The sequence below is a fragment of the Arachis stenosperma genome, chromosome 6, assembly GCF_014773155.1.
Source record: "Arachis stenosperma cultivar V10309 chromosome 6, arast.V10309.gnm1.PFL2, whole genome shotgun sequence".
In the NCBI taxonomy this organism is placed as follows: domain Eukaryota; kingdom Viridiplantae; phylum Streptophyta; class Magnoliopsida; order Fabales; family Fabaceae; genus Arachis; species Arachis stenosperma.
The window spans coordinates 73,162,542-73,174,395 of NC_080382.1; the positions used below are offsets into that span (position 1 = coordinate 73,162,542).

At 39.9% G+C, this 11,854-nt stretch overlaps 1 non-coding gene across 1 annotated transcript; it reads left to right on the forward strand.

The window, feature by feature from the left end:
* Positions 1 to 11,394: 11,394 nt before the first annotated feature.
* Positions 11,395 to 11,502, forward strand: LOC130938023 (small nucleolar RNA R71). Its single transcript, XR_009069207.1, has one exon. It is a non-coding gene; the product is annotated as a small nucleolar RNA R71 (small nucleolar RNA).
* The last annotated feature ends 352 nt before the right edge of the window (positions 11,503 to 11,854 follow it).

The following is an 11,854-nucleotide window of genomic DNA, read 5'->3' on the forward strand; positions in this document are numbered from 1 at the left end:
GAATTGAGTGGTTAAACCCTAAACACTGAGTGAATTAAGTACATACACATCCGGTAAGGGGTTCGATCGCTCAATTCTATGTTCTTACGCCTTATATCATATCTTCTTACAAGTTGTTTGATTGTTTAATTTTGAAAATTTCAATTCAATTCTTTGGACTTTGATCCTAGTGAATGCACTCTTTGCATTAGCCCTAAAGCTTTCTTGTGATGGATTGGAATTTCATGGTTTGTTTCCACCAACTCTCATTGTAGCGCATGTAGGTGATTAGCTTAGGATAGTTGCATACATCTAAGTAGTTTATAAAATAAGTCATTTTTTCCTTTCATCTATTGATGCCAGGGCATCTTGGCCAGTTTTACTGACCTTTTCTTTACTATTTTAGGGTAGTTTCATGCATTTTCTTAGTAAATAAGAAAGTTTTGGGTAAAAATACACTTACATCTTGATTCAAGCAAACACTATGAACGTTAGATGATTTCATGAGAATTATGCAGGAATTGAATGATAAAATGGATGATGTATGATCTCATGACTTGGGACATAGGTTTGATGCACCCTATTTGTTTGATTTCAGGACAAAGGAAGCAAAGAAGAGCCACGTTAGCTGTCACATTAGCCTCACTAACGTGACGACTAACGTGGAATGAGAGCAAGCTTGCAGCGTTAGTGGAAAAGTTATCATCAATAACGCCTTCGAAAGCCATCATAACCCACGTTAGTTGCCACGTTATTTACATTAACGTGGGAACTAACGTGGAAGAAAAGGGAAGCTCCAACGTTAGTGGTAAAAGTAAACACCACTAACGTTCCAAAAGGCCACACATAGCCACGTTAAGAGTCACGTTAATCCAATTAATGTGAACTCTAACGTGGAGTAAAGAAGAGATCGCCAACATTAGTGACACTCACCTTTGTCATTAACACTGGATCAGGCCAAGATTGCTTACATTAGTGGTCATGTTAAGACCACTAACGTGAATGGTAACGTAGAGCAAGGGATGATAGGCCAACGTTAATGACACTCACCTTTGTCATTAACGTTGGAGATGGCAAGCACACCCACGTTAGTGGCCACGTTAAAGCCATTAACGTGAAGCACTAAAGTGGGGAGAAGGGGCGTTTTGAAGCGTTAATAACAAAGGTAAGTGTCACTAACACTCTCAAACTTTGGCATGCCCACGTTAAGGACCATGTTAGTTACACTAACATGGATCATTAACGTGGGAAAGAGGGACAAGGAGCAGCGTTATTAGTAAAAGTGAGTGCCAATAACATTTGCGAAGGGCTAAGAGGCTACGTTAGTGGTCACGTTAGTACCACTAACGTTGAAGTTAACGTGGATCAATTGGTTTGGAACGTTAGTGACAAAGTTATCGTCACTAACGCTTTTGAACCCAAGTTTACACCTAACAGTAACGCCATTAACGTCCTAACTAACGTCCTACCATGCCTGACTCACATTCTTTCTACAAGCAAAGCTGAGCCGACTGAAGACTGTAACTACTTCAACTAAAGATCAAGGGCCCATATCCAAGACTTGAAGAGCTAACTAGAATATCAGAAGAGTAGTATATATAGGAAGTAGTTTTGCACTAGAAAGGAGGCTTGGCATTTTTGGGAACTACATTCTGTATATTTACTTTTCCTATAAATTCTAGTTTACTTTGAGAATGCACTCTTCTCTATCATCTTCCATTTTCAGAGCTATGAACAACTAAACCCCTTTTTATTGGGTTAGGGAGATCTGTTGTAACTTGATGGATCAATTATAGTTTTCATTCTTCTTCCTCTTTCTTTTCTCTTGATTTACTAGAAAGTTTTCGATCTTAAATCAATTGGTTAGTTGTCTTAGAAAAGAAACTCTCCATAAATGGATCTTCCTTGAGCCTTGGAAAAGGGATGAGGAGATCATGCTAGAATTACTTTCTAGTGTTGGACCAAATTGGGGTTTAGATGGATATAGTGACATGTAATCCTACTAACACTTTGATTTTGAAATACATGTGGTATAATCAGTGACCATACTTCATCTCTTCTCATGAGCAATTAAATCAAGGAATTGGGCAATTGTTCAAGCTTAGATAGATTGGGTTTCCAAGGAATTGGGATCCAATCACTTAAGATTGCCAAGGAGATCAATGAATGCATTGATTGAGGAAGAGATGAGAATGAACTTGATCCGGAGAATGCAACACCTCCTAAGCCCAATGAATCCCTCATTTCTGATCTTACCTATTCTCTTTACCTTCTGCCATTTACTTTTATGTTCATCTCCCCAAATCCCCATTTAAGATTCTACAATTTACTTTTTGCAATTTACATTTTGCCATTTATTTCCAGCATTTACATTTTCTATCATTTGCTTTCCTGCCATTTAATTTTCTGCAATTATCAACTCAACTTCTGCTTAGCTCAACTAGAACATTCCTCCAATTAAAGTTGCTTGACCAATCAATCCCTGTGGGATTCGACCTCACTCTATTGTGAGTTTTTACTTGACGACAATTCTGTATACTTGTCGAAGGGAAATTTGTTGAGAGACAAGTTTTTGTGCATTAAGTTTATGGCACCGTTGCCGGGGATTGATTTTGTATCGACAATGATTAAGTTGGAGGATAACTAGATTAAGCAATTTTCTTTGTTTTGATTATTTCATCTTAGTTATTTACTTCCAGTTTAGCTATTTCGTTTCCGTTTTCTTTCTTCTTCATCTGTTTTCCTGGCTATCTACCATTTATTTCACTAACCCACTAACTGTTTGATACATTGCACCACTCACACTAACAGCCATTCTAACAAGAGTAATTTCTTCATTTATTTTCTTTCTTGCTTTTTTCTCTATTGGTTGTATGATAGGTAGAAGAAGCAGAGCTTCAACTTCTTTTGATTCTGAACCTGAGAGGACCTTTCTTAGATTAAGGAGGGAAGCAAGAAGGAAGAGAGTCGTTGGTGCTCAAGTGCCTCTGCAAACGGAATCTTTATTTCAAGAGTCCTGAGATAGTCTGCAAAGCGGGCAAATTGTTTATCCTATTCCACTTGGTGGAGTTTCTAAGGATAAGGCATCTTGGCTTTATATTCTTCAACTTTAGTTGCTGCAGGTTTATTCCCTACAGAGGTGGTTGGAGAAGCCTTTTTAGAGGGGTTACTATCAGCACTCTCAGGTGTCTGATTCCTCATTGGCGTTTGAACGCCAGGACTGGGTGCAGGATGGGCCTTTAACGCCAGCTTTTCACCCTTTTCTGGCATTTGAACGCCAGAACTGGGCAAGGAATGGGCGTTTAACGCCAACTTTTCACCCTTTTCTGGCGTTTGAACGCCAGAAGTATTCCTCTCTGGGCTCTTACTGTCCTCAGAGGGATTTTGGGCAGTGATTTGGTTATCCTCTGTCAGTTGTTCCTTTCTTGACTTTCTGCTGCTTTGAGTTGATACATTCAATGTCTTCCCACTCCTTAATTTGACAGCTTGGCATTCTTCTGTTATCTATTTAGATAGCTGCTGTCTTGTCTGATTCAATTGTACTTCCATATTCTGGTTAGCATTTTTAGTTTCTTGGAGCATCTCTTTAAACTCTGCTAATTGTTTTGTCATCAGGAGTAATTGTTGATTAAGTTCAACAATCTGTTCTTGAGGATTAGGATCAGTAGTTACTGCCATAGCTTCTTCTTTTATAAAGGACTCACTGCTTGAGTATAGATGTTGATTTCTAGCAACCGTATCTATGAGCTCTTGAGCCTCTTCAATCGTCTTCCTCATGTGTATAGATCCACCAGCTGAGTGGTCTAAAGACATCTGAGCTTTTTTTGTAAGCCCATAGTAGAAGATGTCTAACTGTACCCACTCTGAAAACATTTCAGAGGGGCATTTCCTTAGCATACCTCTATACCTCTCCCAGGCATTATAAAGGGATTCATTATCCTCTTGTTTAAAGCCTTGGATGTCCAGCCTTAGCTGTGTCATCCTTTTTGGAGGGTAAAATTGATTCAGGAATTTGTCTGATAACTGTCTCCATGTTTTTATGCTTGCTGTGGGTTGGTTATTCAACCACCTCTTAGCTTGATCTTTTACAGCAAATGGAAATAGTAACAATCTGTAGACATCCTAATCCACTTTTATATCATGTACTATGTCAGCAATTTGTAAGAACTGTGCCAGAAACTCAGTAAGTTCTTCCTGTGGAAGACCAGAATACTGGAAATTTTGCTGCACCATGATAATGAGTTGAGGATTTAGCTCAAAGCTGCTTGCTTTAATGGGAGGTATATAGATGCTACTCCCATATGCAGCTGTAGTGGGGTTAGCATATGATCCCAGAGTCCTTCTGGACTGCTCAATTCCACTTAGGTCCATGATGGAGAACAGGAGATGATGTGGATATTATTTTATTCTATTATTATTTTTGAAAAAGATTTTTAAAAAAAATCAATTTTTGAAATTAGAATTTTGACTTGAAAATTTATGCAAAATTTCGAAAATTATGAGTAAAACAAGGAAAGGATATTTTTTTGAGTTTTGAATTTTAATGAGGAAAGAGAAAAACAACAAAATGACACCAAACTTAAAGTTTTTAGAAAATCAGACACAAAATTTTGAAAATTTAAAGGAAAACACAAAGAGTACACCAAACTTAGAAATTTTTTTTTTAAAAAATAAAGAAAGAACTAAGGACATGCAATTTCAAAAATTTTAAAGAAAATAAAAGCATGCAATTGACACTAAACTTAAAATATAAAACTAAACTCAAATAAAATACTCTAAACCACAAAAATAAAATATTCCTAATCTAAACAACAAAATAAACCATCAGTTGTCCAAACTCGAACAATCCCCGGCAACGGCGCCAAAAATTTGGTGCACGAAATCACAATCACACTTTTGTAATTCTGCACAACTAACCAGCAAGTGCACTGGGTCGTCCAAGTAATACCTTACGTGTGTAAGGGTCGATCCCACGGAGATTGTCGGCTTGAAGCAAGCTATGGTTATATTGTAACTCTTAATCAGGATATCAATAATTCTCAGATTTAATTGTAAAGAGTAAAAGAACATGAAATAAATACTTGTTTTGCAGTAATGGAGAAAAGGTTGAGGTTTTGGTGCACGAAATTGTGATCATCAATGGCGCCATCAACATGGTACGCTCAATTGCAATCTCAACTCTTTATCACAACTTTGCACAACTAACCAGCAAGTGCACTGGGTCGTCCAAGTAATAAACCTTACGTGAGCAAGGGTCGATCCCACGGAAATTGTTGGTATGAAGCAAGCTATGGTCATCTTGTAAATCTCAGTCAACCGGATTCAAATGGTTATGGAGGATTGATGATTAAAAGATAAATAAAACATAAAATAAAGATAGAGATACTTATGTAATTCATTGGTGAAAATTTCAGATAAGCGTATGGAGATGCTCTGTCCCTTCCGTTTCTCTACTTTCCTACTGTCTTCATCCAATCCTTCTTACTCCTTTCCATGGCAAGCTGTATGTTGGGCATCACTGATGTCAATGGCTACAGTCCTGTCCTCTCAGTGAAAATGTTCAACGCGCTCTGTCACAGCACGGCTATTCATCTGTCGGTTCTCGATCATGTCGGAATAGAATCTAGTGATTCTTTTGCGTCTGTCACAAACGCCCCACAATCGCGAGTTTGAAGCTCGTCACAGTCATTCAATCCCTGAATCCTACTCAGAATACCACAGACAAGGTTTAGACCTTCCGGATTCTCAAGAATGGCCGCCAATGGATTCTAGCTTATACCACGAAGATTCTGATTAAGGAATCCAAGAGATACACACTCAAGCCTTGTTTGCATGTAGAATGGAAGTGGTTGTCAGGCACGCGTTCATAAGTGAGAATGATGATGAGCGTCACATAATCATCACATTCATCATGTTCTTGGGTGCGAATGAATATCTTAGAACAAGAATAAGATGAATTGAATGGAAAATAGTAGTAATTGCATTGATATTCGAGGTACAGCAAAGCTCCACACCTTAATCTATAGTGTGTAGAAACTCTACCGTTGAAAATACATAAGAACAAGGTCTAGGCATGGCTGAGAGGCCAGCCCCCATGATCTAAGAACTAGACGTCCAAAGATGATCCGAAGATCTAAAGTGATCCAAATATGAAAATACAATAGCAAAAGGTCCTATTTATAGAGAACTAGTAGCTTAGGGTTTACAAAAATGAGTAAATGACGTAAAAATCCACTTCCGAGCCCACTTGGTGTGTGCTTGAGCTGAGCATTGAAGCTTTCATGTGTAGATATTTTTCTTGGAGTTAAACGCAAGCTTTTGTGCCAGTTTGGGCGTTTAACTCCAGCTTTTATGCCAGTTCCGGCGTTAAACGCCGGGAATTCTTGAGCTGATTTGGAACGCCAGTTTGGGCCATGAAAGCTCGGGCAAAGTATGGACTATTATATATTGCTGGAAAGTCCTGGATGTCTACTTTCCAACGCAATTGAGAGCGCGCCAATTGAGCTTATATAGCTCCCGAAAATCCACTTCGAGTGTAGGGAGGTCAGAATCCAACAGCATCTGCAACCCTTTTCAGCCTCTGAATTAGATTTTTGATTAGGTCCCTCAATTTCAGCCAGAAAATACCTGAAATCACAGAAAAAAACTAATAAAAATATAATAAAAACTAATAAAAATATAATAAAAACTAACTAAAACATACTAAAAACAATGCCAAAAAGCGTATAAATTATCCGCTCATCACAACACCAAACTTAAATTGTTGCTTGTCCCCAAGCAACTGAAAATCAATAGGATAAAAAGAAGAGAATATACAATGAATTCCAAAAACATCTATGAAGATCAGTATTAATTAGATGAGCGGGGCTTTTAGCTTTTTGCCTCTGAACAGTTTTGGCATCTCACTTTATCCTTTGATGTTCAAAATGATTGGCTTCTATAGGAACTCAGAATCCGGATAGTTTTATTGATTCTCCTAGTTAAGTATGATGATTCTTGAACACAGCTACTTTATGAGTCTCGGCCGTGGCCCAAAGCACTCTGTTTTCCAGTATTATCACCAGATACATCCATGCCACAGACACAGAACTGGGTGAACCTTTTCAGATTGTGACTTAGCTTTGCTAGATTCCCCAATTAGAGGTGTCCAGGGTTCTTAAGCACACTCTTTTTGCTTCGGATCACGACTTTAACCGCTCAGTCTCAAGTTTTCACTTGACACCTTCACGCCACAAGCACATGGTTAGGGACAGCTTGGTTTAGCCGCTTAGGCCAGGATGTTATTCCTGTAGGCCCTCCTATCCACTGATGCTCAAAGCCTTGGATCCTTTTTATTATCCTTGCCTTTTGGTTTAAAGGGCTATTGGCTTTTTCTGCTTGCTTTTTTTTCTTTTTTCTTGAATTCACTGCTTTTTCTTGCTTCAAGAATCATTTTTATGATTTTTCAGATCCTCAGTAACATGTCTCCTTTTTCATCATTCTTTCAAGAGCCAACAATTTTAACATTCATGAACAACAAATTCAAAAGACATATGCACTGTTCAAGCATACATTCAGAAGTCAAAAGTATTGCCACCACATCAAAATAATTAATCTATTATAAAATTCGAAATTCATGCAATTCTTCTCTTTTTCAATTAAGAACATTTTTCATTTAAGAAAGGTGATGGATTCATAGGACATTCATAACTTCAAGGCATAGACACTAAGACACTAATGATCATAAGACAAAAACATAAATAAAACATAAAGCATAATTTTCGAAAAACAGAAAAATAAAGAACAAGGAGATTAAAGAACGGGTCCACCTTAGTGATGGCGGCTTGTTCTTCCTCTTGAAGATCTTATGGAGTGCTTGAGCTCCTCAATGTCTCTTCCTTGCCTTTGTTGCTCCTCTCTCATGATTCTTTGATCTTCTCTAATTTCATGGAGGAGGATGGAATGTTCTTGGTGCTCCACCCTTAGTTGTCCCATGTTGGAACTTGATTTGCTCCCAATAGTTTTGTGGAGGAAAGTGCATCCCTTGAGGCATCTCAGGGATTTCATGATGAGGAATTTTCTCATGTCCATGAGTGGGATCTCTTGTTTGCTCCATCCTTTTCTTAGTGATGGGCTTGTCCTCATCAATGAGGATGTCTCCCTCTATGTTAATTCCAACTGAATTACAGAGGTGACAAATAAGATGAGGGAAGGCTAACCTTGCCAAGGTAGAGGACTTGTCCGCCACCTTATAAAGTTCTTGGGATATAACCTCATGAACTTCTATTTCCTCTCCAATCATGATGCTATGAATCATGATAGCCCGGTCTATAGTAGCTTCGGACCGGTTGCTAGTGGGAACGATTGAGCGTTGGATAAACTCCAACCATCCCCTAGCCACGGATTTGAGGTCATGCCTTCTCAATTGAACCAGCTTCCCTCTTGAATCTCTCTTCCATTGAGCGCCCTCTTCACAAATGTCTATGAGGACTTGGTCCAACCTTTGATCAAAGTTGACCCTTCTAGTGTAGGGGTGTTCATCTCCTTGCATCATGGGCAAGTTGAATGCCAACCTTACATTTTTCGGACTAAAATCTAAGCATTTCCCCCAAACCACTGTAAGCCAATTCTTTGGGTCCGGGTTCACACTTTGATCATGGTTCTTGGTGATCCATGCATTGGTACAGAACTCTTGAACCATTAAGATTCTGACTTGTTGGATGGGGTTGGTAAGAACTTCCCAACCTCTTCTTTGGATCTCATGTCGGATCTCCGGATATTCACTCTTTTTGAGTTTGAAAGGGACCTCGGGGATCACCTTCTTCATGGCCACAACTTCATACAAGTGGTCTTGATGCACCCTTGAGATGAATCTCTCCATCTCCCATGACTCAGAGGTGGAAGCTTTTGCCTTCCCTTTCCTCTTTCTAGAGGTTTCTCTGGCCTTTGGTGCCATAAATGGTTATGGAAAAACAAAATGCAGCGCTTTTACCATACCAAACTTAGAAGGTTGGCTCATCCTCGAGCAAAAGAAGAAAGAAGAGAGTAGAAGAAAAAGAAATAGGGGGAGAAGTAGTGTTTAGGTTGTGTGAAAATGAAGGACTGAAGATGGGTTTATACAGGAGTGGAGAGGGGGGGTATGTTTCGGTAATCTAGGGTGGGTTTGGGTGGGAAAGTGGTTTGAATTTGAATGGTGAGGTAGGTGGGGTTTTATGAAGGATGGATGTCAGTGGTGAAGAGAATGGTGGGATTTGATAGGTGAGGGATTTTTGGGGAAGAGGTGTTGAGGTGATTGGTGAATGGGTGAAGAAGAGAGAGAGGGGTGGAGTAGGTGGGGATCCTGTGGGGTCCACAGATCCTGAGGTGTCAAGGATATCTCATCCCTACACCAAGTGGCGTGCAAAAATGCCCTTTTTTGCCAATCCTGGCGTTAAACGCCAGGCTGCTACCCATTTCTGGCGTTTAACGCCAACTTCTTGCCCATTCCTGGCGTTAAATGCCAGTCTGGTGCCCCTTTCTGGCGTTAAACGCCCAGAATGGTGCCAGACTGGGCATTAAACGCGCATTTGCTGCCCTTACTGGCGTTTAAATGCCAGCAAGTTTTTCCTCCAGGGTGTGCTGTTTTTCATTCTATTTTTGCTTTTTCAATTGTTTTTGTGACTTCACATGATCATCAATCTATAGAAAACATAAAATAACAATGAAAAATAGATAACTATAACATTGGGTTGCCTCCCAACAAGCGCTTCTTTAATGTTAGTAGCTTGACAGTGGGCCCTCATGGAGCCTCACAGATGTTCAGAGCAATGTTGGAACCTCCCAACACCAAACTTAGAGTTTGAATGTGGGGGTTCAACACCAAACTTAAAGTTTGACTGTGGGGGCTCTGTTTGACTCTGTTTTGAGAGAAGCTCTTCATGCTTCCTCTCCATGGTTACAGAGGGATATCCTTGAGCCTTAAACACAAAGGATTCTTCATTCACTTCAATGATCAATTCTCCTCTGTCAACATCAATCACAGCCTTTGCTGTGGCTAGGAAGGGTCTGCCAAGGATGATGGATTCATCCATGCACTTCCCAGTCTCTAGGACTATGAAATCAGTAGGGATGTAATGGTCTTCAATCTTTACCAGAACATCCTCTACAAGTCCATATGCTTGTTTTCTTGAATTGTCTGCCATCTCTAGTGAGATTCTTGTAGCTTGTACCTGAAAGATCCCTAGTTTCTCCATTATAGAGAGAGGCATGAGGTTTATGCTTGACCCTAGGTCACACAGAGCCTTCTCGAAGGTCATGGTGCCTAATGTACAAGGTATTGAGAACTTCCCAGGGTCCTATCTCTTTTGAGGTAATCTCTGCCTAGTCAAGTTATCCAGTTCTTTGGTGAGCAAAGGGGGTTCATCCTCCCAAGTCTCATTACTAAATAACTTGTCATTTAGCTTCATGATTGCTCCAAGGTACTTAGCAACTTGCTCTTTAGTGACATCTTCGTCCTCTTCAGAGGAAGAATACTCATCAGAGCTCATGAATGGCAGAAGTAATTCCAATGGAATCTCTATGGTCTTAGTGTCAGCCTCAGATTCCCATGGTTCCTCATTAGGGAACTCATTGGAAGCCAGTGGACGTCCATTGAGGTCTTCCTCAGTGGCGATCACTGCCTTTTCCTCCTCTCCAAATTCGGCCATGTTGATGGCCTTACACTCTCCCTTTAGATTCTCTTCTGTATTGCTTGTAAGAGTACTAGGAGGGAGTTCAGTAACTTTCTTACTCAGCTGACCCACTTGTGCCTCCAAGTTTCTAATAGAGGACCTTGTTTCAGTCATGAAACTTTGAGTGGTTTTGATTAGATCAGAGACCATGGTTGCTAAGTCAGAGTGGCTCTGCTTAGAATTCTCTGTCTATTGTTGAGAAGATGATGGAAAGGGCTTGCCATTGCTAAACCTGTTTCTTCCACCATTATTGTTGTTGAAACCTTGTTGAGGTCTCTGTTGATCCTTCCATGAGAGATTTGGATGATTTCTCCTTGAAGGATTATAGGTGTTTCTATAGGGTTCTCCCATGTAATTCACCTCTTCCATTGATGGATTCTCAGGATCATAAGCTTCTTCTTCAGATGAAGCGTCCTTAGTACTGCTTGGTGCAGCTTGCATTCCAGACAGACTTTGAAAAATCATATTGACTTGCTGAGTCAATATTTTATTCTGAGCCAATATGGCATTCAGAGTATCAATCTCAAGAACTCCTTTCTTCTGATTCGTCCAATTATTCACAGGATTCCTTTCAGAAGTGTACATGAATTGGTTATTTGCAACCATTTCAATGAGCTTCTGCAGGCGTCTTCTTCAGATGAAGAGATCCTCCAGCAGAGCTGTCTAATGACATCTTGGACAGTTCAGACAGACCATCATAGAAGATACCTATGATGCTCCATTCAGAAAGCATGTCAGAAGGACACTTTCTGATCAATTGTTTGTATCTTTCCCAAGCTTCATAGAGGGATTCACCTTCCTTCTGTCTGAAGGTTTGGACTTCCACTCTAAGCTTACTCAATTTTTGAGGTGGAAAGAACTTTGCCAAGAAGGCATTGACTAGCTTTTCCCAAGAGTTCAGGCTTTCTTTAGGTTGTGAGTCCAACCATATCCTAGCTCTGTCTCTTACAGCAAAAGGGTATAGCATAAGTCTGTGGACCTCAGGGTCAACCCCATTGGTGTTGACAGTGTCACAGATCTGCAAGAATTCAGCTAAGAACTGATGAGGATCTTCCAATGGAAGTCCATGAAACTTGCAGTTCTGTTGCATTAGAGAAACTAATTGAGGCTTAAGCTCAAAGTTGTTTGCTCCAATGGCAGGGATAGAGATGCTTCTCCCATAGAAGTCGGGAGTAGGTGCAGTAAAG